Source organism: Cetorhinus maximus, unplaced genomic scaffold (assembly GCF_964194155.1).
Source record: "Cetorhinus maximus unplaced genomic scaffold, sCetMax3.hap1.1 HAP1_SCAFFOLD_2298, whole genome shotgun sequence".
NCBI classification, from domain to species: Eukaryota; Metazoa; Chordata; class Chondrichthyes; order Lamniformes; family Cetorhinidae; genus Cetorhinus; species Cetorhinus maximus.
This window is the reverse complement of record NW_027598237.1, coordinates 19,338-42,974: the sequence shown is the minus strand read 5'-3', so window position 1 is coordinate 42,974 and position 23,637 is coordinate 19,338.

The following is a 23,637-nucleotide window of genomic DNA, read 5'->3' as shown; positions in this document are numbered from 1 at the left end:
ATTTATCAGAAAGCTCAGCTTTTGGTTATATCAATCATAGTTAAAAGCTGTTTAAATCCACATTTAAAACATCTCCCTGAAAGACTTGTTTTAATTTGTTAAATAGTAAAAGAAAACTTGCATTTATATAGCACCTATCCTGACCACAGGCTGTTCCCAAGCACTTTACAACCGATGAGTATTTTTGAAATGTAGTCACTGTTGTAGTATAGGAAGCACGGCAGCTATTTGTGTACTGTAAGATCTCACAAAGAGCAACATGATCTTGACCAGAATAAAAACAAAAACAAAAATACCTGGCAAAACTCAGCAGGTCTGACAGCATCAGTGGAGAAGAGTACAGTTGACGTTTCGAGTCCTCATGACCCTTCAGCAGAACTAAATAAAAATAGGAAAGGGGTGAAATATAAGATGGTTTAAGGGGGGGTGGTTGGGACAAGAAGAGCTAGGTAAAGGGCCAGTGATAGGTGGAGATAACCAAAAGATGTCACAGACAAAAGGACAAAGAGGTGTTGAAGGTGGTGATATTATCTAAAGGAATGTGCTAATTAAGGGTAGAAAGCAGGACAAACAAGGTACAGATAGCTCTGGTGGGGTGAAGGAATCTAAAAAGGTTAAAAGGTAGAGATAAAACAATGGATGGAAATACATTTAAAAATAATGGAAATAGGTGGGAAAAGAAAAATCTATATAAATTATTGGAAAAAACAAAAAGGAGGGGGAATAAACGGAAAGGGGGTGGGGATGGAGGAGAGAGTTCATGATCTAAAATTGTTGAACTCAGTATTCAGTCCGGAAGGCTGTAAAGTGCCTAGTCGGAAGATGAGGTGCTGTTCCTCCAGTTTGCGTTGAGCTTCACTGGAACAATGCAGCAAGCCAAGGACGGACATGTGGGCATGAGAGCAGGGTGGAGTGTTGAAATGGCAAGCGACAGGGAGGTCTGGGTAATGCTTGCGGACAGACCGAAGGTGTTCTGCAAAGCGGTCACCCAGTCTGCGTTTGGTCTCTCCAATGTAGAGGAAACCGCATTGGGAGCAATGAATGCAGTAGACTAAGTTGAGGGAAGTGCAAGTGAAATGCTGCTTCATTTGAAATGAGTGTTTGGGTCTTTGGACGGTGAGGAGAGGGGAAGTGAAGGGGCAGGTGTTGCATCTTCTGCAGTTGCATGGGAAGGTGCCGTGGGAGGGGGTTGAGGAGTAGGGGGTGATGGAGGAGTGGACCAGGGTGTCACGGAGGGAACGATCCCTACGGAATGCCGCCCGCTTGGGGTGGGGAGGGGTGGGGGGGGGGGGGTGGGTGGGGGGGGTGAAGGGAAGATGTGTTTGGTGGTGGCATCATGCTGGAGATGGCGGAGGATGATCCTTTGAATGCGGAGGCTGGTGGGGTGATAAGTGAGGACAAGGGGGGCCCTATCATGTTTCTGGGAGGGAGGAGAAGTTGTGAGGGCGGATGCGCGGGAGATGGGCCGGACTCGGTTGAGGGCCCTGACAACCACCGTGGGTGGAAAACCTCGGTTAAGGAAGAAGGAGGACATGTCAGAGGAACTGTTTTTGAAAGTGGCATTATCAGAACAGATGCGACGGAGATGAAGGAACTGAGAGAATGGGATGGAGTCCTTACAGGAAGCGGGGTGTGAGGAGCTGTAGTCGAGGTAGCTGTGGGAGTCGGTAGGCTTGTATCATGACCAGGAAATCTCATGACCAGGAAATCTCTTTCTGTGAAGTTGATTGAGGAATAAATACTGGCCAGGACACTGGGGAGAACTTCTCCACTCCTTTTCAGATTAGTGCCATTGGATTTTTGTGTCCACCTAAGAGGGCAAATGGGCTCTTAACTGAAAGAAAACAACTGCGAAATGCAGAGCTGCTTCAGTACTGCAATGGAGTGTCAGCCTTGCTTTTTATGCTCAGGTCCTGGAGTGGGACTTAAATCTACAACCTTCTGCCTTGGGAGCAAGAGTGCTACCAATTGGCAGAATATTGAAGTGACAGATTTTTATATGGGATAAAAAAATTGAGATTTTGACAATTAACCTAATAGATTAAATTATCAACAATGCCTTTCATGATTGTTCATTAGTTCCAGTCCTTTAATTGGATTAAACAGCATTCAGTTTTCATGTTAGCTTTATTGCACGTTAGTTTCTTGCCTATTATCAGTGCTTCAGTTAGTAACTCACATTATAAATCTTAACTTTGCTACGTTCAACATCCTGCGAATTTTAAGGAGTAGCATGTACCTACATTGCTCGTTAGAGGTTAATGTGAACAGGGAATTTCAGTTATTACAAAGTATTTATAGTACAGAAACAGGCTATTTGGCCCAACAGGTCCATGTCAGTGTTTATGCTGCACCCAGGCCTCTTCCATTCCTTTTTCATATACCTTTTGCACTTGGGTGCTTATCTACTTTCCCCTTAAATGTATTTATGCTTTTTGCCTCAAGGACTCCAGTGTGATAAGTGGTTAGAATGTAAAACTCACTTTGTGGTTAAAGAAGCTTTTCCTGAATTCCCAATTGGTTTTCTTAGTGACCACCATATCTATGGCTGCCATTTCGGTCCAGTTTCCTCACCCCCCCCAACCTCAAGTGGAAAAATCTTCCCCAAGTTCAAAACCTTAAAGATTTCTATCAGGTTGCCCTTCGCCTTTTTTTTGTAGAGAAAAGAGCCTCAACTCTTTTCCATCTTTCCTGAATGGCATAACCTTTCAGTTTATAAGTATAATAAATGTAGAAAACTGCCAATTCAATTAATAACATCACTTAAAGACCCACAGAGAGATAGGATTAAAAGTAAATAACATGAAGCTCTTGCATTCTGCTTTTAAGTACAATGTTGTTAGTGATGCTGATGGTTACCTTCATTTACTCACCGCTGATGATGATGAATTCATTGTATTACTGGATGCTCTTTCCAGCTTTTTCTTGGAACTGATTTTGATTAGACCCATCTCTTGCTGACTAGACTCTCTTTTTCCACTAGAATGAGGGGGCTAACCTGTTGACAACACAGGTTCCTCGCTCCTTTGCTAGCTGATTAAAAACTGCTCTCTTACCAGGGATACTGTTGCCCTCTGCTCTTAAATCTTCTGTCATCGCCCCTCAAAAACCAATCCTTGAACCCTCTGTCCTTGCAAATTACTGCGCCATTTCTAATCTCCTTTTATTCTCCCAAATCCTTGAATGTGCTGTTGCCTGCTAAATTTGTGCCCATCTTTCTCAAAACTCCATGTTTGAATCCTTCCAATTGGGCTTCCACCCCTTCTTACTAATGTCACAAATGATATCCTAGTTGACTTAGACATGGGTAAGCTATCTCTTCTCATCCTCCTTGGCCAGGTTGAGCATGTCATCCTCCTTGAACACCACTCTACTGTCGTGAGGCTGGGTGTGAAATTGCACTTACCTGGTTCCATTTTTATCTATCCAGAGGCAACCAAAGATTGCAGTGGTTTCTCCTCCTACTCGTGCACCATTATCCCAGGTGTCTCCCAAGGATCTATCCTTGGCCGCCTCACATTTCGCATCTAACATGGTGCTCCTCGGCAACATTACCTCAAAACGGTGTCAGTTTTCACATGTATCCTGATGGTACTCAGCTCTACCTCGCTTCCACTTCTCTTGCTTCCTCTACTGTCTCTAAACTGTCAGACTGCTTGTCCAGCACCCAGTATCTAGATGAGCAAAAATTTTCTTAATTTAAATTTTAGAAGTCAGAAACCACTGTCTTCAGTCCCAGTCACAAGTTGCATTCCCTTGTCACCGATTCCATTTCCTTTGCTGACAACTGTCTAACTATTCGCAACTGAGATGTTATATTTCATCCTGATATGAGTTTCCTGCCATGTCTCTGCAGCATCACTAAAACCGCCTTTTTCCACCCCTAACATCACCTAACTCTGCCCTTGCCCCAGCTTTTCTACTACTGAAACCTTCATCCAAAATTCTGAAGCCCATGTCCTTACTCTCACCAAGTCCCGGCTCACCCGTTTCCCCTGTGCTCGCTGACCTGTTTTCTACTATGCTTCGTTTTTTTTTACATTCCCATCCTTTTTAAATCACCCCTCCCTTTCTCTGTCTCCTTCCTACAGCTTGATAGCTCCCCCTCCCAAGACCTCTGCAATCTGTCAATTCTGGCCACTTCTGCGCATTCCCGATTTTAAAAACTCCCAACGATTGGCGGCTGTGCCTTTTGCTACCAAAGACCTAAGGCCTAGCATTCCCTCCCTACATCTCCACCTCTTTATGTCTCTTTCCTCCTTTAAGACACTCTAACCTAGTTTTTGGTCATCTGGCTAGTATGTCTAACTGGCTCGATGTCCTATTTTGTTAATGCTCCTAAAGTATCTTGGGATGTTAAATTGCACCTAAGGCCATATATAAATGCAAGTTGTTGTTGAACTGTGCAATTTAGGTTTTTTAAAAAGTTGCATGTATTCCTCTACCTTGGAGTTTAGAAGAATGAGGGGTGATATTATTGAAACATAAGATTCTGAGGAAGCTTGACAGGGTAGATGCTGAGAGGATGTTTCCTCTCATGGGGGAATATAGAATGATAGAGTACTGTTTTGAAATTATGGGTTGCCCATTTAAGAAGCAAATAAAGGAATTTCTTTTTTGAGGGTTATTGTTAGTCTTTGGAATTCTCTTCCCCAGAGAGCACCTGAGGCTGTGTCATTGAGTATATTCAAAGCTGAGATGGACAGAGGGAAAGTGGAATTAAGGCCACAATCAGATCAGGCATGATCTTATTGAATGGTGGAGCATGCTTAATGGGCTGGATGATTTTCAGACTATTCACTTCTCCCTAGTCCTAGACTACCTAACCAGCAGAAATAGTTTCTATCTGCCCCATCTGTTCCCCTTAATGTCACGAAAAGTTTGATCAAGTCACTACTTAACATTCCAAATTTCAGGAAATACAGCCATATGATTACTGGTACTGTATTAGAACAACAGGAAAAAATCTCAAATTACAATATGCCTGAAAAGTGTGAATTAATTAAGGAAGGACAGCACAGAGTTGTTAAAGGCAAATTGCATTTAACTGACTAGATTTGAATTTTTTGATTTAAAAGAGAGTTGATGAGGATAATGTGATTGTTGTGGTGTATATGAAGTTCCAATAGGCATTGGATAAAGTGCCACATAATAGGCTTTTCAGCAAAGTTGAGGCCCATGGAATAAAAGGGACGTGGTAGCATGAATTTAAAATTTACTGAGCAACATTCATCAGAAACTGAACTGGGCCAACCATCTAAATACTGTGGCTACAAGAGCAGGGCAGAGGCTGGGAATATTGCAGCAAGTAACTCGCCACCTCACTTCCCAAAGCCTGTCCACTATCTTTACAAGGCACAAAGGAGTGTGTTGGAATACTCTCCACTTGCCTGGATGAGTGCAGCTCCAACAGCATGCCAGCTTGCCACCATCCAGGACAAAGCAGCCATTTTGATTGGCACCCCATCCACCATCTTCAACATTCACTCCCTCTGCCACCATGCAGTGTGTACCATCTACAAGAATCACTGCAGCAACTCACCAAAACTCCTTTGAAACCACCTTCCAAACCAGCAACCTCTACCACCTAGAAGGACAAAGGCAGCAGATGCATAGGAATACCACCATCTCCACGTTCCCCTCCAAGCCACTCACCACCTTGACTTGGAAATATATCGCCTTTCCTTCACTGTCGCTGTGTCAGAATTCTGGTTCTCCCTTACTAACAGCACTGGATGTACCTACACCACATGGACTGCAGCAATTCAAGAAGACAGCGTGTCACCACCTTCTCGAGGGCAAAAAACGATACCTAGCCAATGACACTCTCATTTTGTGAAAGAATTTAAAAGGGGGGGTTAGTGGTAAAGGAAGGTGTACAGTGATGTTTTAGTCCTGGAACCGCTGCTTTCCTTGATATAATTAATGACTTGAACCTGAATGTACAGGGCACAATTTCAAAATTTGTAGTTGGCGAATTATTGTGAACTTTGGGGAGAATAGTGATATGGATTTCAAGAGGACAATAGGCTGGTGGTTGATGGACATATGGCAGATGAAATTTTATGTAGAGAAGTGTGAAATGATAGGAAGAATGAGAGGGGCAATATAAACTAAAAGGTACAATTCTAAAAGGGGTGCAGGAAATGAGTGACTTTGAGGGATATTCGTACAAATTATTGAAGGTAGCAGGGTATATTGAGAAGGTGGTTTAAAAAGGCTTGTGGGACCCTGGACTTAATTAATAGAGGCATAGAGTACAAAGGCAAGGAGGTTATGATGAACCTTTATAAAACATTTTTTCACTTTCAACTAGAAAATTGTAGGCATTAGAGAGGGTGTAAAAAAGATTTATGAAATAGAACTAGGGATGAGGGCCTTCCATTATAGGTTGGAGAAACTGAGGTTCTCCTGAGAGGTTGGTGGAGGCAGATTGAATTGTGGCTTTCAAAGGGAATTGGGTAAGCATCTGAAGATATGTTTAAAAAAAAAGCAGGGTTACAGGAAAGAGCCCTAACGGAATTGCTCTTGCAGAAAGCCAGCACAGACTCGACGGGCCAAATGGCTGCCTCCTATGCTGAAACTATTCTATGATCCTCTGGCTGTCCACCAAGTGCAACTTCCCTATTGCTAGAGAATTACTTAATTGTTTTCCCATCGCTGACTTTGACAGCTTTTATTTCCTCCAAATCATTCACTTTTCCCTCAAGGCAGAGGGATGTAAACTTGAGATTTTACCTGATGCATGTTGCAAGATATGACGTGAAGTCTTTGTATGTGTGGCTCTTTCTCTTTTTATCCTGAAAGGCAAAAATCCAACCCAAGCCCCACTTCCTCTACAACAAATTACTCCCTTATTAAACCTCTTTTTCCTGTGCTCCTCAAACCTCTTTGCCATCCATGATTGTACTTGCCTGGATGACTTGCCTGTCGTGTGAAGAACTCATGGATTTTCTTGTCCTTAAGATTGACATCTTTGTTGCTAATCTTGTAATCCCTGAATCATCTTGCCCTCATCTATCATTGGACCATAGAATCAGCGGAAGAAAGTAGATTTTATTGCCCTCCTTAGCCATTCCTTTATTCTGGACGAGATGCAAAATCTTGACTTTGATTCTGAGCTAAGTTTCAAAGCCCTCATATTATCTATTTCTAGCTGTACAACAGCTCACTTCTGCCATGCCTTATCTTTGCTTTTGAATTTCTGATCCATGCTTTTAATCTCTAAATTTGATAATTTAATTCACCTCCCATCTTGCACTTCTCATAAACATCAACTTGCCCAAAATGCAGCTGCCATGACCTTTCCAGCACCTGTCCATCCCTCCTCATCTTATAGACCAAGCCTGGCTCCCTTCTTTTGGCAGCTCCCATTTTACTTGGGGTCGCCACACTCCTGGTTGATCACCGTTCTTCATCTTCTGTTAGTCACCCATTTCTCTTCCAATCCCGCTATGTTCAAGTTTCTCACCAGTGAATCTCTTCATCTGGTCTCTTCCTGACAGTCCCTTGTCCGCCTCTCGCATCACCACATTTTCTCTCTTTCTAATTCTCTCTCTCTTTCTGCCACCCCTCCCCTCCCCAAGGAATGGGCAATTAATGCTGTCCTTGTCAGCAATGTCCACATCCTGAGAATTGAATAAAAAGTAATATGAAAGCATGAGTGTATCTTATAGTTTTGCATTCTACTCCTTGCTTTGTACCACTGGCCCTACAGTTTCTACAAATTCTGTACAGAAATATTGATGGTCGTTTTTTTTTATTCATCATGGGATGTGGGCGTCACTGGCTAGGCCAGCATTTTTTGCCCATCTCTAGTTAGCCTTGTTCAGAGGGCATTTAAGAGTCAATCACATTGTTGTGGGTCTGGAGTCACACGTAAGGACAGGTAAGGGCGGCATATTTCCTTCCCTAAGAGACATTAATGAACCAGATGGGTTTTTATGGCAATGGTTGCGTGGTCGTCGCCAGACTTTAAATTCCAGATTTTTATTGAATTCAAATTCCACCATCTATTGTGATGGGATTCGATCCCAGATCCCCAAAGCATTACCCTGGGTCTCTGGAATATTAGTCCAATGACAATACCACTAAGCTACTGCCTCCCTCTGTTCTCTGTAAGTAAGCGATACTTTGAAGTAGGTTGTGTGTGTTGGGATTGGATGTCAGCTATGTGGTCCTAAAATTGCATTACATTTTCAGTTTTTAGTGCATTTATGCAGAAAATTCAATACTCAACAGTCAAAGCAGATGCAAGCAATGATTGCCTTTCACCCCTCTTTGAAGACTGTTACTAATGGTAGAGACAGTCATCTTAAAACCAATCTTTGGAATTTCTTCCATAATTTCTTTCTGTCCTCATTTAAAACCTTACCCTAAAACCCTGATCTTTGAGTAATTTTGTAACCCCTCTTAATCTCTTCCAGCACATTTCCCTATCTTTCCATTTATGAAAAGGTTTAGGATTCCTGGCATTGTATATGATATGTTGTTTTTTCTCTGGTTGAATGTATCTTTGTAATTGCAGATGCTTGCAATAAGAGCTTTATGTTGTAATCAGCTAAAGTTTAAATAGCTTTTTATTTTCTGTTTTGCACCTTGGTTTTTTTTTATTTGCAATTGTGAAACAACAAAAATAGCCTAATATCTGTAAACCTTCCTCTCTCATGTATCACCATATTGATATCCTAGTATCAGGGAAATTTCCAAGTTAAACCTAGTTTGTATGGATGCACCAGTACGGTCACCAGGGTCTCAGTCAAGCGTAGTGTGTACTTGAAATTTTCATGCTATTTCCGTTTATACTGTGAAAATGATCTAGCAGTAAATATAGATTTTTTTTTTTGATCTTTCAAAGCTGGGTAGCAGCTGGAGACAGCATTTTGAGTTGTATAGCACTAGGTTGAGGTGTGAGTCGTAAGAGGCACATTGGCACTAAGTAAACTTAGGAATGACCCTGGCGATACTCTTATTGAGATTCAAGTGGCCTTGCAAGCCTAAATTGTGTTATTTGGGCCTTCTACAAATCCCAAGACTTTTCCTATGTTGATAACGGCTCTATGTATTTGTTTTGCAAAGCCGAAGGTTTAAAAGTAGATCCAAAGTTGAGCTTAAACTGTTTATGAACCTACCTTTTTAATATTCATGTATAATATTTCTGAGAATTCTTCAAAGGTTTCCAGCTTTTCTGTAATTTTTTTTACTGCTTCCAAATCCTAATGCTTGTATTTACTATAAATCTGTATTTCTAATCGGTTCTCCACGAATAGTGCATGATTTGGTGAGTGCTTTTCCAGCATTTGTTTTATTTATAATAGGAATAGTTTTACTGTAAAGTTGCCCTTGGCTACCAATTTCAATATATATGTTGCCGTATAAACCTTAAGATGACATTAATTTTGTTTTACAACATTATGTATCTTGTTTTAGGTTATGCTGATAGGGTTAGATGAAGAGGTGTGGGAGGAGGCTCATGTAGAGCATAAATGCTGGCATGGACCAGTTGGGCCAAATCACATGTGTCTGTTATATGTTCTATGTAATTTTGTGTCTATAGAGATGATGGTTTTTATGAGCAAATTAATTTTACTTGCCTGAGATAAGGATGGGTAGTGTGGCTGTGTTAGTGGACTAATAACCCAGAGAACGTCAATTAACAATAAAGGTGACTATCAAGCTGTCAGGTTTTTGTGATAATGTCAACTGGTTTATTGATATCCTTTAGGGAAGGAAATCTGCCATCTGTACTCGATCTAACCTATATGTGACTCCAGACCCACACCAGGGTAATGCTTTGGGGATCTGGGATCGAATCCCACCACAACAGATGACGAAATTTGAATTCAGTAAAAATCTGGAATTTAAAGTCTGGTGATGACCTTGCAACCATTTCCATAAAAACCCATATGGTTCATTAATGTCTTTTAGGGAAGGAAATATGCCGCCCTTACCTGTTACTTTTTATTCGTTCTCAGGATGTGGACATTGCTGACAAGGACACAGCATTAATTGCCCATTCCTTGGGGAGGGGGGAAGGTGGCGGAAAGAGAGAGAGTGAGACAGAATTAGAGAGAGAGAGAAAATGTGGTGAGGCGAAAGGTGGACATGGGACTGTCAGGAAGGAAGAGACCAGATGAAGAGATTCAGTGACGAGAAGCTTGAACATAGCGAGATTTGGCTTTGCAAATGAACTGAAGCAAAGTTTTTCTCATGGGCAGCTACGGATGGGCAATTAATGCTGTCCTTATCAGCGATGCCCACATCCTGAGAATGAATAAAAGGTAAAATGAAAGTATGAGTGTGTTTTATAGTTTTGCATTCTACTCCTTGCTTTGTACCACTACAGTTTCTACAAATTCTGTATAGAAGCAATTAACATTTGGTGCTTATTCCTCTGTTAGTAAGTGACACTCTGGGTCAGTAGTAGCTTGTGTGTGTTGGGATTGAATGTCAGCTGTGTGGTCCTAAAATTGCTTTGCATTCTCAGTTTTTCATGCATTTATGCAGAAAATTCAATACTCAACAACCAAAGGAGATGCAGACAGTGACTGCTTGAAATTTGACTTAAGGAAAGGAACACTGATGTAGAACCCTGTGCTCTCAGGATATCAGTTCTATTTTTGTGATTTTTAAAATCCATTTTTTGGTTTGTCATCTTCACTGAAGTAGGGATTACATAAAGTTCACTGTAAACTTCAATATTGAGTTATATACTATAATTATTGAACAAAAAATTGAACTGCATTTGTGTAGGCCTTTACTATTTTAGGTTTTATTTTTTTCCAGAATTCATGTTCAATAAATCACTTGAAAGCAGATGTACTTTGGCAAGTTAAAGAGAAATGTTTTCATTTCCAAACATATCGGTAATGCTAAAGTGAGACACAGTCCCTCGATTGAACGAGTGTTTATGAGATTGAACAGACAGTAATAGGGCTACTAAATTACGCCGTGCCCTACACTGTGCTTGGTCTGAGGCATGCAAATTTCTTTCATTTTTCGATTTGATCCGTTTATGCCGCTACGCTCCTTCAATAGATGATCCCGTTTAAAACACGTCCGCACCACAAACTCACTTAAGTGGAAGCGGTTTGGCAACACAATTAATGATGCCACTAAACACATAACAAATCTCTCTAACCATGTACACTCAGAAAGCGAGGAGTTTGTTCTTGTGCGTGTTTTCAATTTTGGTGTACCTTCATCCCAAATCAGGCGGGAAGAGGTAAGAGCTGAGTTTGAATTCCTCTACCCCCGACTATTCCACCACAAACCAGCATCCACTGAAGACGCTGAATCCTTGAAAGCGCGCCTAGCTGGTCTAGCACACGCATATTGTGGGATTCCAAATGACCTGTCTGACTTTCACATGCAATGCGAATGTCTTCCAGCGATGCAAAACCTTAAGACCAACCCGGACATTTGCAGCAGTAAACCTGACAAAGGGATGGGAATAGTCTTCCTTAACAAGTGTCACAATATCAAGAAATGCACGTCATTTTTAATGACAGGTCCACCTTCATATTCATTGGACTTGCCGCTCAACATGACTGGACAGCCTTGCTCAAAAGGAAGCTTAAAAAATCAACCTCGCTGGACTTGTGTAAGAGCGATGAGCTACTGTGTGATATATATGACAGGATTCGTCCTCATGGTTCGCTGCGTCAGCATATGTATGGGCTGCCCAAGACACACAAAAGTGATGTCCTCTATGCCCCACCTTATCCATGACCAGCTCTGCACAACATAAATTGGCCAAATGGTTGGGTGAATTGTTACCACCAGTTTTGAGCAAGTTTTCCACATAGACAGTGAAGGACTCCTTCACATTTACAAAAGCCATACAAGACTTGCATATTGATAGCAATGCTATGTTCATGTGCTCATTTGACATTGCTAGCTTATTCACCAATGTTCCACTTAAGGAAACCATAGATATTTGTGCAGCAGCACTATATCATGGCAATCTAGACCTGCCATCATTGCCTGAATCCATATTCATTGAACTTATGAACTTGGCAACTCGCACAGTTGAGTTCAGTTTTAATGACACTATGTTATGCCTAAATAGTTGGTGTTGCCATGGGATCCCCTCTAGGCCCAGCTCTCGCAAACATCTTTGTTGGGTTCCATGAGAAAGGTGTCTTTGATGGAATGACACCTAACCTCCTACCTCTCACATATTTCTGATATGTGGATGATATATTTGCTATATTTAAATCCGCAGCTGCATGTAATAATTTCCTTACATGTCTTAATGGGCTCCATCCTGCGCTCAAATTCATCTGTGAAATGGAGCAGTCAAATAAACTCCCTTTCCTTGATGTACTAATTAATTGAGGGTATTCTCTACTATGTTCTGCTGCAAACCTACCTTCACTGGTCAATATACATATTGGGATTCTTACAGTTCCACATGCTATAAGATTGGTCTTATCAGCAATCTTGTAAATAGGGCCTGAGCCATTTGCTCACCATGCATGCTTGATGCTGAAATAGGGCACATCCTGCAGGATAATGGCTACCCTGATCAGATCGTTTCACGCTGTATATCACGCAAACTCATGAATAGGCCTAAGACCATCACTTTTAGCCCTGAAAAGTGCCCAGTCTACCTCAGATTACCCTGGAAGGGCAAGGCATCTCAAAACTGTGAGCACCAGGTGAAGCTAGCTGTTTCAAGCTGTTACTATACAGTAGCAACACGAGTGGTATTTGCCACTAACAAGATGCTACCGTCAAGCCAAAAAGATGTTCTGCCTATCACACAAATGAGTAATGTTGGGTATGAATTTCAGTGCCAGTGTGATGCTAGGTATGTAGGCCATACGTCCTAAAGACTGGCGAATTGTATCAAACAGCATGTCGCAACTGCTGTTTGCAACCGGCAGGGTTTAAACCGTACCCAACCAGCCCATGCTTGCAAAACTCAAAACTAAGTGTCTAACATTAGATGTGATTCTGCGATTGGACAACATTTGCTAAATAATCCTCAAACTCTTTCGAGTTATCAACAGTCACAGATTGCAACTCTTTCGAGTACAATCACAGTTCTTGGTTTTCCGGGAGTGGGACATGAACCCACAACCCTCTGATTCAAAGGCGAGGGTGCTATGAACTGAGCCATAGCTGACACCTCTAAATAATCCTCAATGTGCTAGGAATTAGGCTGACAACCAATTTAAGATCGTTAGTCGAGCATGTGTACACACCACCTATTTCAGCTAAACAAAATAAGTGAGAGCCATTCGCTGACTCATTCCTCAGGGCAATGCTTTGACCAATCAGTCGAGCTGCCTGGTTTAAATTTCAAACAATGATTGGTAGTGGTGCATTCTCCATGGCAACACCACTTGCCAACCAATCAGCACTCTCTTCACATACAGTATAAATTGTTATCTTCCCCTTATATTGGTATTTTGCAAGTGTTCTAATGAGCTTAGGCATGTCCTTTTTCTCAGTAATACTCAAAACATGTTTGTAATCATAGTTTTTGAAGAAATTTGTCTTTAACTAAATTTAGTATTATACATTGTAATGTTCATCATTAGGTTCAACCTTAGCATCGCCTCGTCCACGTAGGTTCATTTAGCTATCTTGTGATGGAATCTGTAATTTCAAAGTTTGTATTTTTTGAGAAGGTATTCCCTAATTGAAAAGGGAAACTTAAAAGGGAAATTTAGAAAGGAAACGTAAGACTGAAACTGAAATTGGAAACTAAGACTAAGGAGACTGAATCCGGTTGAAAGCATATTGATAGGACACAACCATTAGAGCTCAGATGAAGATGATGATTCCAGTGGTGCAGTACAGGCAGGCTGAAGAAGACAAGGCTCCATCCAGAAGGTAAATTGCTGCAGTTGTTTCTGCTCCTTGAAGATAACATTGGATCTATGCCATCCAGACCATTGTAAGCAGATTGAGGAGGTTCTGCAGACATGTGCCATTTTTGGTGAATACCATGCCCATGGAACTCAGGTTGATTGTACACTGCAGTTGGCTGGGGATCAGGCTAAATCTTAAAACAAGAGGAGCTGAAATTCTTCATGGGGAAGAGTTTTGAAGGACTTTGACTGAGATTGATAACATATATTGATAACATATATGCTATGTGGACTGTTATGCCAATTTGTAAGATCTGTTTTAGTTGTGTCTGCCATTTAATGTGTAATTTATAGTTTGTTAATTGCCTTTAATTCATGTTTAACTCATGGTGGATTCTGAGTTTTAGACTATAGAGGTTACCCAAGATAGTATTTAATGTTTGCTTTGTTTGACTCTTGGATAGTAAAATGTCTTTTATTTTAAACTCTGGAATCCCATGGCTTCATTCTTTCAGTTAATAACTGGGGTTTCGGATTTCTTGTTTAAAAAGTTACTGGTCTTGACCGAGATCATAACAATCTGAACAGATTGCAGGTTACTGAAGGTGTACTCTCAGTATGGAGAGTCGATATGCACAGTATTTTGGGCTTAAGTGTTTCTGGCAGTTCAAAGCAGAATCCTTGAAAATCAGAATAGATCCAAGTTCCTGCAAAACCTATTTTTTGCTTGCAGTTGTGAATAAGCAAAAAAAGATTTTTTTTAAAATAGCCTTCATGTTCAGCTTGTCCCTTTTTGTCTGTATTTTCTCTGAAACTAGTATTCATCATAATGATTTTCTCCTGTTTCCCATCGGTGGTATTATTATGGAAATTGTACCTATTTCAGGCATCTGTAAGAGTTAAAACCTGCATCCTTGGTGTGTCTGGCAACCGCACTTAAGCACAAGTTTAATGGTTCATATTTTAGAAAATAATGTGCCCTAGAAAAAAAAATTACTGATTGTGTGAAATCTGTATTCATCTGGCAGCTTAAGCCAGGTGAAATATTTGGCATAAAATTTTAAACATCAGTGCTGCACCGCAATAACTGTTCAAAGCCCTTTCAGTTGCTTTCACTCATTGTTTTTCCTGCTTGTCACGTGAAGTTAGGAATGTTGGGCTACACTTGTTGGAGAGGCAAAGAAATCTCTTAATTCCTAAAACCTGAGGAAAACACAAATTTACTTACTTTGGTTGCCCTTTTACAGGGCAGTGCATGACACTATCAGATAACTTCCTTTCCTGCTCTGTGTCAGCCAATTCATCAACAGCTCATAGTTTTGTTAGGCCTGATAATCAGTGATGAGCAGGGTCCTTCCTCAGAATTGCAAAGTGAAATTTGGCTGAAATGGGTACTAAATGTTAGCATGTGGGGTGTACACCTCATTGTGCATTAGGCAATAACTTGGCATGTGGGGTATATAATTTCATTGTGCCTAATGCACAATGAGGTGTAATACTTGCTGTACTGTGCTCTGTTGGATGCATAGCCTGGAAGATTTCACTTTTGTTGCCAAACTGACATTTAACCATTGTATATTGTGTTGGTACAGTTCAATTAATTGTGATAGTTTTTGGTAGCAATCTCTGCAGTTGGGCTAGTCCTGATGTTTAAGAGTTGTTTAATGGCATTTAAGTTCATCACACTTGTTTAGAATTGTGTTCTTAAAGTATAATTGATAATTATTTGAATTTTAACCAGAACTTAATTAACACTACATTCCTGTATTTAGTCTGTATAAGCTGCAGGGAAGCCTCCCAGTCATCAGCTTAATCACTGATTTTTGTCATTTTGTGAATTCTCTGCTAACATGGGAATAAAGATCTTAGAAAAGAAGCTTGGTCAAACCAAATTTGGCATAGTACATTCAATTTTGTTACTGCACTTCACATGATGTATATGGGCCTTGGTGGTGAGAGTGGGCCTAAGAGTGCAGCTCTCATTCACCAAAATGAAACTAAAGTACTACCTGTACATGCCAGTCTCAATCTCAGTGCCTGAGTGTCATCTGCTGCATTAAAACAAATAAGTTGGCTTGATACAGACTAACAAAGTGCAAGTTACGTCTGTGCAGTCCTTAACCAACTATCATTTATCAACTGTTATGCTTAACAGGTTGCTTAAACTTGGCTTCCCCTGAGTGTAGAGGATTGAGGAGTGATCTGATGCAGGTGTTTAAAATGTTAAGCTGATTTGGTAGGGTGGATACAGAGCTGAGATCTATTTAAATACTATTTTTCCCATAGCTGTGGCTCAGTTCATAGCACCCTCGCCTTTGAATCAGAGGGTTGTGGGTTCATGTCCCACTCCTGGAAAACCAAGAACTGTGATTGTACTCGAAAGAGTTGCAATCTGTGACTGTTGATAACTCGAAAGAATTTTTTCTTAAAGGGAATCCCTCAAAGCTCAGGTGCATGATTAATGGACTGTTTTGCCCAGGGGTATTGTTTCAGATCCTACATGAGATAATAAATTCCTTAAATATTTTATTCAGGTTTTTTTTACTTCACAAAAAAATTTACAATCAATTCTCCCATCTCCTGAGTTTGTTGGAATTGTCATTTACTGAAATTTCCTGATTAATGTTTCTAATGATTCAGTGACTGATGAAGATCTGTTTTACAGAAGGAACAATTGATAAATGATAGGTAAAATGGATACAAGAACCTACAGTTGGTTAAGGACTGCACAGACCCAAAAATGGATAACCTGAACTTTCAGTCTGTATCAAGCCAACTTGTTTGTTTTAATGCAACAGACGACACTCAAACAGAGATTGAGACTGACACTGCGCATGTGCAGGAAATGCCCCCCCTAGTGTTGCTGCACAAATAAATGCAGCCTTAATATAAATGACAGGATGACATTGGTCCCCTGTAATTTTGTTTGTCTTACAAACTGCTGACTCCTTTTATTCCCTTCTAGCAAGAGAAATTGATTTAGAAGTATGGCAGCATGGAAAGTTTGTACAGTGAGTGGCTCACAAGGTCTTTACGTCTGCAGGACTTCATTATTTAATGTAAAATAATTTTAAGATGCCTATTGGGGAGCAAAGTAGAAGGATCCTGAGGATGTCATTCAAAAACCTATTAATACAGGAAAACCTCTGCCTTGGTATGGCAGATGTCTGATCTAGGCAGGTGCTTTGCAAGCTTTATAGGGGTGCATTGTATGAATCATTTGTCAGAAGAAACTTAAAACTAGATTTGTATCTTAGTACCTCCCCCCTCTTTACCCACCACAGAACATTTTTGATAGGCTGACAGAGCATATTGACATAGAGGGGCTCAGAACATTTGAAGTTCTAGGAATTAAGTTTGGGATATCATTTCAAAATGCTTGTGGATATCATTCTGCCATGCTCTTCTGTTTTGGGAAAGTTCTTGAGCTGAGGTTTTAGTGAAATAGTTGTATTTAAATGAATTGATGCCTGTAAGATATGAAAAACCTCAGCTAACTGCCTTCTGGACCTGCATTCCATAAGAGAGCTGTTATTTCTGCAAGCGTGGGAGTTTAATGAAATGTATTTACTTCCTGTACTTTACTGAGAGAGCTGAGACAGCAATGACCAAGGATATGGGGACAGGACGGGAAAGTGGTGTTGATGTTGAAGTTCAGTCATGAACTTACTGAATGGGGGAGCAAGCTTGAGGGCCTGTATTACCTGTTCCTGCTTTTGCTTCTTGTATTCTTAAATCCATTGAATGCTATTTGCCTCAACTACTATTTGAGAAAGCGAGTTCCATGCTCTTTAACACCCTTTGGGTAAAGAGATTTCTTCTGAATTCCCTGTTGCGTTTCTTGGTGAATATCTTATATTTATGACTCTTAGTTTTGATCGCCCTCAAAACTGGAAGCACCCTCTCAGCGTCTTCTATGGTCTCTATCAGATCACCCTCTGGGGTACTTTTCTCCTGAAAAGAGAAAGTCAGTCAACTCAACTTTTCCTGATGGGTAATAACCTCAAGTTCTGATATCGGCCTTGTAAATCATCTTGCCCGCCCTCCAGTTCCTCTATGTTTTTACAATATGGAGCCCAGAACTGTTCACAGTTTTCCAGACCATGGCCTACCCAATGTTCTATGCAAGTTTAACATGACTTCCCTGTCCTCTACAAATGAACTCCAGTGCTTTGTTTCTTTTCTTGGCCTTATTAACCTGTTTTTACTTTTAATGATTGTGTTTCTATATTTATTCCTTTGCTCCTCTACCACATTTACTTTCCAAAGACTGTATGGCCTCTTTATTCCTTCCAAAAATGAGAAGGAGGGCTAGGTCTGTGTGGCTGGAATTCACAGGAAATTTGCGATCCTGTACACTTCAGAAGATGTTTCTCACAATTCCATTTAACGTGAAAGAATATCTTGGTGGAACTGGGAGGGAGTGCAGCATGTTCTATAAGTGGTCCCTCCTTCAGGAAAACAGGCTGAATACCCTAATAGAGAAAATGTTGTTTTAATTAAACACTTTTGTATTTTAATTTTTATTTAAAAATCATTTTTAATTTATTCATTTATGGGATGTTGCTGGCAAGGCCAGCATTTATTTCCTATCCCTGATTGTCCTCGAGAAGGTGGTGGCGAGTCACCTTCTTGAACCATAGCGAAATTACTTCCCTGCTGTTAGGTAGGGAGTTCCAGGATTTCGACTGAGTGATGATGAATGAAAGGGGATATATTTCCAAGTCAGGATGATGTGTGACTTGGAGAGTTGGTGGTGTTCCAATGCACCTGCCTTTCTTCAAATTGACCACTGTATTTAACATTCCTGCTTGTGTAACACTCCTAAAGTAGCAAAATGAGGTTTCTCACCATGTCCTTGGTTTTTTAAATCTCTATATGTATTGAGAGTTTCTCTTGAGATAATTTGTGCTAAAATGTTGTTTTGTGAGCAAGTTATGTAAAATTCCATGCAGTATTTCAGCCTTAGTAAAAATGGTTTAAATGGTAAAAATTAACGCATTTTTACTGAGCAACATTATTATACTAAACAGTACCGTCACATTTTCTTATAAGCGTGTCAATTCGAACAGTTTCTTCAACCAGAACAATGGAGAGGTGTGTACTTGAAGCTTTTTCATGATTGAATTCAATTTTGCATTGAGTAGCCGTTGGAATGATGCTGTAATGGGAAGATGCAATCTATGCCCGTATTGTTGATTTCCCCCCTGTTGTCTTCCCCCCCCCCCCCACAAAAAGTAAAATATTTGATGGCTGCTGTAAAATAAACGGTGCATGTCAGGTGAGGGTGGCAGATATAATTGATGAGCATATAAGATGCAAAAGAATAATGGGAGAGGGTAGGACTACTCCGCTTTGAAGGAAAATATCTAATTAAATATAGTAGTAAATGTGGGTGTCACTGGCTAGGTCAGCATTTATTGCTCATCCCTAATTGCCTTTGAGAAGTTGGTGGTGAGTTCCCTTCTTGAACCGCTGCAGTCCATGTGGTGTAGATACACTCAGGGCTGTTGGGAAGGGAGTTCCAGGATTTTGACCCAGTGACAGTGAAGGAACAGTGATATAGTTCCATGTCTCATGAGGAAAGGTTGGACAGGCTAGGTTTGTATCTGCTGGAGTTTAGAAGAGTAAGAGGCGACTTGATTGAAACATATAAGATCCTGAGGGGTCTTGATGGGGTCAGTGCGAAGAGGAGCTCCCTCTTATGGGAGAATCTAGTACTAAGGGCCACTATTTTAAAAATAAGGGGTTAACCATTTAGGACAGAGATGAGATTTTTTCTGAGGGCCGTGAGTCTTTGGAACTTTTTTCCTCAAAAGGTGGCAGAAGCAGAGTGTTTAAATATTTTTAAGGCAAAGGCAGGTAGATTCTTGATAAGGGGAGGAAAGGTTATCGGGAGTAGACGGAAATGTGGAGTTGAGGTTACAGTCAGATTAGCTGTGATCTTATTGAATGGCGGAGCAGGCTCGAGGGACCAAGTGGCCTACTCCTGCTCCTAATTCATATGTAAGTCAGGATGGTGTGTGACTTGGAGGGAAGCTTGCAGGTGGTGGTGTTCCCATGCATCTGCTGCCTCTTCTTCTAGGTGGTAAATGTCATGGATTTGGAAGGTGATTTCGAAGGAGCCTTGGTGAGTTGCTGCAGTTTATCTTGTAGATGGTGCACACTGCTGCCACTGCACATCAGTGGTGGAGGGAGTGAATGTTGAAAGTGGTGGATGGGGTGCCAATCAAGCGGGCTGCTTTGCCCTGGATGGTGTCAAGTTTCTTGAGTATTGTTGGAGCTGCACTCATCCAGGCAAGTGGAGAGTATTCCATCACACTCCTGACTTGTGTCTTATAGATTGCAGACAGGTTTTGGGAGTCAGGAGATGTTAGTCCGCAAGTTTCACAAGTAATACTGAAGCAATCGGTGTCCATATGCAGCAACAGATAGACAACATTCAGGCTTGGGCTAAAAAGTGGCAAGTAACATTCAAACTACACAAGTGCTGGGCAATGTCCAGCTCCAGCAAGAGAGAATCTAACCGTCTCCCCATGACATGCAATGGCATCACCAATGCTGATAATCCCTGCTCCCCCCCCGCACATCAACATCCTGAGAGGTTACCATTGACCAGAAATTGAATTGGACCAGCCATATAAATACTGTGGTTACAAGTGCAGGTCAGATATTGGGAATTCTGTGGCAATTAACTCATCTCCTGACTCTCCAAAGCCTGTTCACCATCTACAAGGTGCAAATAAGGAGTGTGATGGAATGTTCTCCACCTGCCTGGATGAGTGCAGCTCCAGCAGCACTTAAACTTGATACCACCCATCAAGAAGTCCTGATTGCCACCCCATCAACTATATTAAAATATTCACTCCCTCCACCGCCAACGGACAGTGGCAGTAGTGTGTACCACCTACAAGATGCACTGCAGCAACTCGCCAAGGCACCTTGAACAGCATGTTCCATATTCAAGACCTCTTCTACATAGAAGGATCGGGGGTGGGCAGCAGGCATGGTAACATTACCTGCAAGTTCCCCTCCAAATCACATACTATCCTGACTTGGAAATATAACGTCATTCTTTCACTGTTGCTGGGTCAAAACCTGGAATGCCCTTCCTAACAGCACTATGGGTGTACCTACACCAGATGGACTGCAGCCGTTCAAAAAGGCAGCTCACCACCACCTTCTCTAGGGCAATTAGGGATGGGTAAGTGGAGGTGAGAATGCAAGGCAGGCTGCAGTGCTGATTGGTTGGCAAGTGGACTATGATAGGTAGAGGCATTGCCATAGGGAATGCACCAGGGAGCAGTTAACTACCAAGCTTCTTTAAATTTGAACTTGGCAGGTCGAGTCTTGTCAAAACATTTCCTCGAGGAATGAACCAGGGAATGAAAAGGCGCAATCTGTGGATTGCTCTTTTTGTCTGCAAAGGACAATTGGTATTCTTGCGAATTCTTTCCTGATGAGTGCAAGACAAAAAGCTTTGACAGCTTGTCTCTGTTTTTAGCAATATAGAATAATTGTTAGAACCAATTTCTTTAGACAGTTATCTCTAAGAACAAGAAAGAGCTGAAAGTACCTAAGTTATTGACCCCTGTTAGCATACAATGTAGATTGTTGAAAGAAGTCAGAGAAGAGATAGCAGAGGCTATGGTGTGATTTTTTCAGTCTGCCTTAAATATACAAATTGAACTGATGAACTGGAGAGTTGCCAATTTGACATCTTTCTCTGCCTTCTTGAAAGGGTAAAATTGGTAACCAAAGCTAATTTGATGTCATTTGTCCAAAATTCTTTGAGTCCATAATTTGAAATCAAATTAATGAGCACTTAGAAATGCATGAATGTTGAGGACAGCCATGTTGAAGGCGAGTAGGATTTGCCATAGCCCATGAGGAACTGTAGACAATTGGTTATATAGCTTCAGGGGCACCATTCCACATCAAACATGGGGCAGGTGTGGAGACAGGTTCCAAGTCTACTTCAGATGGAACAGGAATTGAACCCATGCTGTTGGTGTTATTCTGAAACACACACTAGCCATCTAGCTAACTGAGCTAGCCGCCCCACGAAGGCAAATACTGTTTGACAAATTTAATCGGGATTTTTGAAAAAAAAAAGGATAGATGGAGAGAATGCAGTAAATGGATTTTCAAAAGGCATTTGATAAGATGCAAAATGATTGTTTGAAAAATTCAAGCTTGTGTTAAAGGAGGAAATGTAGTAACATGGATGGAATGTCAGCTGAACAACGGGAAATAGAATTAGGGTAAATGGTGTTGCTATTATTGGAAAGGGCTAGAAGCAGTATGCCCCAGAGTTCAGTGCTGAGTCTAGTTTTGTTCTTTCTGTATTTAAATCATTTGGATTTGGGCATGGGGATACAAACTCAAAAATTACTTGACAACAGAAAAGGAGGACGTTGAAAGACTCTATTTAGCAGAGATTTGGAATGCAGTTTAATAAGGATAAATGTCAGGTAATACATTTTTGAGAAGAATATTGAGGAATCACAGTATCTTTACAGTGCAAAAGGGGACCATTCAGCCCATCGAATCTGCACTGGATCTCTGAAAGAGCATTTCACCTAGTCCCACTCGCCTGCCTTGCCCCCATAACCTTGCACATTCTCTCTCTTCAGGTAACAATCCACTTCCCTTTTGAATACCTTGATCAAACCTACCTCCACCGCTCTTTCAGGAAGCCTGTTCCAGATTCCAACTACCCTCTGGGTGGAAAAATTTTTCCTCACATCACATTTGGAAGTATATACTGACTGGAAAGATGATGGGTGTGGATAAACAGAGACAAAAAATTCCAATATATTTCTGAAAATGCGATGTTTAGGTTTCATTAATAGAGGAAAGTGCGACAGTAAAGAAATAATAAATTTGTACCGGGCAGCAGTTTGGTGACAGCTAGGCATCAGAAGGTGCCCCATTATTGAAAGGTATTCAATTAAGCGGGCAGAAGTCATGGATTCACCATAATGATATTAGGGGTGGGAAATTATATGGAGAGAGAATTGAGATTTGAGTCTATTTCCTTTGAAGCAGAAAATCCAAAGAAGTAATTTTATTCGTTTTTTTTAAATTATGAAGAATTTTGACAATGCATAAGGAAAGGCTCTTTTGGTCAGAGAGTTATTATAGTGAAGAGTCATAATTTGAAATAGTCACTAAGAGAGGAAAGACAGAAGTTATGAAATGTATTTACACAGAGATGTTGAAGAATGGAGTGCTGTGCCACAGGAAGTGGTTGAGGCAAAGACCATTACATATTTTAAGGGAAGATTGTACAGATATTTGAAGCAGATAACTGGGCTCTGGAGGGAGAGCAAAGTAGTGCAATCCGTTTTAGATTATTCTAGCGAACTGTTAGCACCATCGTGATGTGCCAGATAGTGCTTTTCTGTGCTGTAAACTTCTTTGGTTTTATGCCTGGAAACTGTACAATGCAAGTTGCAATTCTGAAGCTGAGAATGTAACAATTGATACTAGTATTGATTAAGCTGTATTGTGATATACTGTTTTGAATTGTGATGCATTGTGAACTTGTAATTAGCTGTAGTTGAAATGTGGAGCTATTTTGAATAACAACTTTTAAGTCAATTTTCCTAGATTTTCAGTGTCATTAGCATTCCGAAATATTAACGTGATATGGAATGATTGGACATGGGGTTACATCTCTTATTAGGAACAATGGAAAGTTCCTGATCTGAGCATGGTTGCTATTGAAAATCATGAACCATATGCTTCTCTTGGAATTGAAGGATGGAGATTGGTGAGCGTTATCTTCATCCTTGCCTCTCCTCACCTC